This window comes from Lolium rigidum, chromosome 6 (genome assembly GCF_022539505.1).
Source record: "Lolium rigidum isolate FL_2022 chromosome 6, APGP_CSIRO_Lrig_0.1, whole genome shotgun sequence".
Taxonomy (NCBI): domain Eukaryota; kingdom Viridiplantae; phylum Streptophyta; class Magnoliopsida; order Poales; family Poaceae; genus Lolium; species Lolium rigidum.
This window is the reverse complement of record NC_061513.1, coordinates 97814879-97820071: the sequence shown is the minus strand read 5'-3', so window position 1 is coordinate 97820071 and position 5193 is coordinate 97814879.

Genomic DNA, 5193 nt, shown 5'->3' with positions numbered 1-5193 from the left:
GAGGGAAATGAGGCCATGGCGTCTCGTTGAGTACCCCGGGACGCCCAACCGATAGGCGGTCCCAGCTCCATACGGAAAGTAGGAGCATGCATCCACCAATACCGCCGCTCCCGGTCTTGCTCCCGGTCCTGCGACAAGTCTTGCTCCCGGTCCTGCGACAAGCTTCGTCCAGCTGCGTACATAAGATATTTGGTTACTACTTTGTGTAGCGCACTACTATAGGAAAATAGTACATAGAACAAATCATCACCTGCCGGTAGAGGTAGGCAAGTGCCGCTGTTCCCCAACTCCACCGGGCGTCCAACACCGTAAGCGCCTTCAGCCAACACCAATGGGCCAGCTTACCCCCATCGTCGGGAAAGAGAGTCCCGGAAATCATGTACCATAAGTACACGCGGGCGTACGTCCTCCGAGTGTCCTCGTCGGCCTCTATGGGGCATTCTGCAAAGTTAGTTCGATCCAAGTGAAAGACGTGCCGGCGGGAACTCTCTCCTTTGGATTTTACGGCGGCGGAGGAGCCACTGCCAATAAGGTCCTCCATCTGTCCGCGCCACCCATCGGAAGCTGTGTTCATACACGGTGGCTCGCCTCCGAATAGGTAGTGCAAGGATCATGGAAACATCTGCCGAGTAGGGGCCATCTCGCCGGCCCTCAAGTGGAAGGTGTGAGTCTCCGGCCTCCACCGGTCGACAAGGGCGGTGAGTGCCGAGGGGTTCATGTGTGGCCCCCCACGGCTTACAAGGGATATGAACGGCATAAGACCGGTAGGCCGGATGAACTCCGTGTACCTCTCGTCATAAGGTATATCCGGTGTGCCATGGTAACGAATCTTCAAAGGGTGAAGATCCGTTCCCCTCTCCGTCATATGAACAGCCCGGTGGTCCCTGTCGTACTCTTCATCCAGAAGCCACACCATCCTACATGTATGAGCAACACATACAACATATTATGAGCCATTCATACCAAATATGAGCAACACATACATGAGAATATATCCAAATAAGCCATCACACATACATTCCTAACAAATATGAGTTATTCCATCAAAAATACATCACACATATGAATTTCGTAAGACATACCATTCCTAGGCCCATAATAGACATATGTAAGACAATAGAATGCATTTGCTAAGCTCCAATTTTGCCTTTCACCACATACATACATAAGGATTTCAACACATACATGTAAAATTTCATTCAACACATCTAGGGTTCCTACATATCTAGGGTTCCTACATATCTAGGGTTCCTACATATCTAGGGTTCCTACACATACACATTCAACACATACATAGCCATTTCAAATCTAGTTTCCATGTCTAGGGTTCATGTGCAAATCTAGCAAGATCTATGAAATTAGTGGATGAATGTGAGGGATTCGAAGGGGATTACCTTGAGGAATGGATGGGGAAGAGATTGGCCGGTCAGATCTGACGAATTTGTGGCCGATTTGTTGGGGGAGAGAGGGAGAGGGAGGAGGAGGAACCGCCGGCCGCCTTGGGGGAGAGAGGGAGGGAGGAGAAGAAACAGAGAAGAAGATGGTCGGGCTGGGCGTGGGCGCGGGCGCCACACTTAAGTGGATGTGTGGCGCCCGTGGCATCGGCGCCACACATGCTAGTGTGGCGCCCGTGGCATCGGCGCCACACATCGAGCCTCGCAAAATGGCTAAGTCCCAGACGTTCGGAGCCCCTGGATGTTTTCGACCGAAAACATGATATAAGTTGGCATGTGTGGCGCCGTTGGGAGGGGCGCCACACATGCTGCCACGTCGGACGGGCGCACCGGCTCGGCGGCGAGGGGGCCACGTCGGGCTGGGTGTGTGGCGCCGGCGGAGGGGAGCCACATGGGCATGTGTGGCACCCGTGGGAGGGGCGCCACACAAAAGGGTTAGATTGGTGAAATAGTTTCGCCGGAGGGTCAGTCTGTGCTTTTCTTCCACTTTTGGGTTATTTTTGTGTAAATCGCCTCCGGATGACGCTGAACTCACAATTCTGCACGCGCTGGCAACAAAAACTCCACCGCGTGTACTGTCTCTAGAGTGCACACTACTTACCATGCGTGCAAGTGACAGTTTTTTTTTTTTTTTTTTGAGAAACTCGTGCAAGTGACAGCTGACAGCTCCGTGTGAAAGTTGACGAGGATCTCCAAAGCCTTGCAAAAGAATGAGGGCTTTGTGTCCCGTCCCGACGGGCTGTGACGACACGTTGTTTTGGGCCAGCTTTCTTACCAGGTTTGTCGCCCACTTGAATTCCTGGGTTCAAGACATGGGCCTCTTCCTCTCTAGCCCGCTACAAGTGTCACTGCAGTAAGAGTGTAACTGTGTAAGACTAGTGTTCTGCTCTGCAGCTGCGGAAACACTGTTTCCGAATCAAGCAAAGAAAGTAGCCCAAGTTCTCCGTCGCCCGTCGGTAAGCGGATGGCCCAAACGATCGTCATGAACCTGCTCCGTGATCTTGACTGGGGATTGGGACATGTATATCCCTACCTACATGTGTGTGTGTTGCGGTGCCTGTGTGGGGATGTCAGCTGGTGCTCAACTACCACTACACAGCCACTACCATCTTTGCTTCCGGAAGCGCTGATCAGATTGTAACGTATTTTCTTTGAGAACAAAGTACAACGTAGACGCTCATAAATACACACATACAAACACCCATATGAACGTAGATTGTAATATATTTTCTGATCGTGTAGCCGTGTAGGTTTTAGCTTTAGCCATCTATAGGATATCTCCAAACGGATGCTGGCGATTGTACGCTGCATATACGGGAAAATAATGCGGACAGTTTGTAAAAGATGAGTGCCCTCTCTTTGGTCTTTATGGGTTACTGCTTCGATGCCAGCGACAGGGAGCAAAACCAATGTTTCTGAAGTCCCCCGCAAAAAAAAAAAAAAAAACATTGTTTCTGAAACAAGCAAAGAAACTAGCCGAAGTTCCGTCGGCCGTCAGTAAGCGGCTGGCCTAAACGATGATCATGAACATGCTCCATGACCTTGACTGGGGATTGGGACATGTATCCGACCAGATGTGTGCGTGTGTTCTGGTGCTTGTGTGGGGAAGCTGGTGCTCCACTACCGCTACACAGCCACTACCATCTTTCTACGGTTCAGTGCTTCCGGAATCGCTGATCAGATTGTCACGTATTTTCTGACCGTGTAGCCGTGTAGGTTTTAGCTTTATTCGTCCATAGGATCTCTGCAAACGGATGCATGCTGGCGATTCTGCGCTGCATTTACGGGGAAATGATGCGGACAGTTTGTAAAAGATGACCATGCTGCCACTGCCCTCTCTTCGGTCTCCATACGTTACTGCTCCGATGCCAGCGACAAAACCAATGTTTCATCGCAAAGTCGCATATAAGAGCATCTCCACCACCGGCAGCCTTCAAATAGGCGCTGATAGGGGCGCCGGTACCTCCATTTAGGGACACCGGCACTGCATTCTCTATTGAGGGAGCTGTTCCCACATTGACGCCCCCAAAACTGCGGTCCCGATAGATGTTTTAAATTAAAATCATTAATAAATGCATAGAAAATCGAATAAAAAATATTCCATTTCACAAACTAATACATAATTGGGAATGTGGTTTACATGAAGATATAGTTTGGAACATGGTTTTCCACAAACTAATACATGGTTTGAACCATGGTTGACGCAAATATAAAACATTACAAAAAAACTAAACTTAACTAGGTCGGTCATCGCAGGTTTCGTGTGTTCGTTGCCAAGAAAGAACACTCGAGGGCACACCCAGTCGCCCAAACTAGAAAATCCAGCTGGTGAGGGTGCCTCTGTTGGTTCTTTCGAGGAAGAACATCTAAAAACATGCGTGCCGATATTCGCTGCGAAGAAACAACACTCAGTCGTCATCCTCCTCGGCGCTGTCGCCGTGGTAGTGGCGGCGGAAACGCGTCTCGTCGAACACCTTGACGGTCATGTCCCTCTCGCCAAAGTAGGAGAACAAGAGCACGAAGCCGGCTTGGAGGCGGTGGTAGCGCGCGAACTTCTCCCAGCCGATGTGGAGGTACATCTTGCCGCGCTCGTCGTAGATCACGTCCAAGATCCAACGGCAGAAGCCGTAGGCAGCCTCCCGCAGATGCAGCGAGCCCGAGCGCTCGTTGCCGACGATGAAGTCGGCGAAGGTGTCCGGCAGCCTCTAGATGCCGTGTGGGTCGCCCTTGAGGACGAGGATGAACTCGAACAGCACGGGGCCCTCCTCGTACATGTCCGACGATGAAGACGACGACGTCACAGGCGATGGCGTGCGTGCAGCTCTGCCGCGGCCACGGCCACGACCACGGCCGCGACCTCGGCCTCGACCAGACATGGCGTCGTCTTTTCAGATGGTGGCGGCTAGGGTTGGGGAGAGAGGCGCTAGGGTTTGTGTGTGAGAGGGACGATGAGAGGCGGCCCTTTTTATAGGCCGGAGGGAGGCAGAGCGGCACGAAGAGCAGGGCGCGCACGACGAGACGGTTCGTTGTGCGTCTGCGGAAACTGCGCCGCCGCTGCGCCCCAATAACTCCCGTCGCGAGGTAGGCGATGGTTAGGTTAAAATTGAATGAGCCGCTGACGCGTCGTCCCCGCCAGTCCCCGCTGGCGTCTACTCTTGGTATGTGTGGCTGACAAGCGGCTCTCACGCCCAAAATTTTCAGCCTTACGAGGCGCCGGCGCGTCCGATTCGCGCCCTTGACGAAGGGACCGACACGGAATTGCCGGCGATTCTATTGGGCTCGAAAATTGGCCGATGCCGTTTGGGACGCGCCGGTGCAAGCTTATTTTTGCTCCCGGCCCCCCAATCGTTATCGGGGGCACCGGTGGAGATGCTCTAACACACAGTCAGTTTTTTTCCTTTACTGGTTTCGCTCACTACGCACAATCAGAATATGTTGACCTCAATTTCTAAATAATATAAGTTGCAGCTACCAAAAATAGATGATTTATGACCATCAACAGCCTATTCGACATGTGGAGTTTTTAGTAAAGTGTTAAGTTTTACCCATTTTAGATTCGGGAGTTGATAATACTTATGAGGAGTTGTAGATTTCTGCACGTTATTGTTGTTCACAAAATTATTTTTCACTTTTTATTGGTAACTTCGATGGGGCTGAAATTTTAAATTTAGCTAAAAAGATTCACCCTTTGTATACACAAAAATTAGAAAAAAATAATGACACTCCTAAGTGGTCGAAA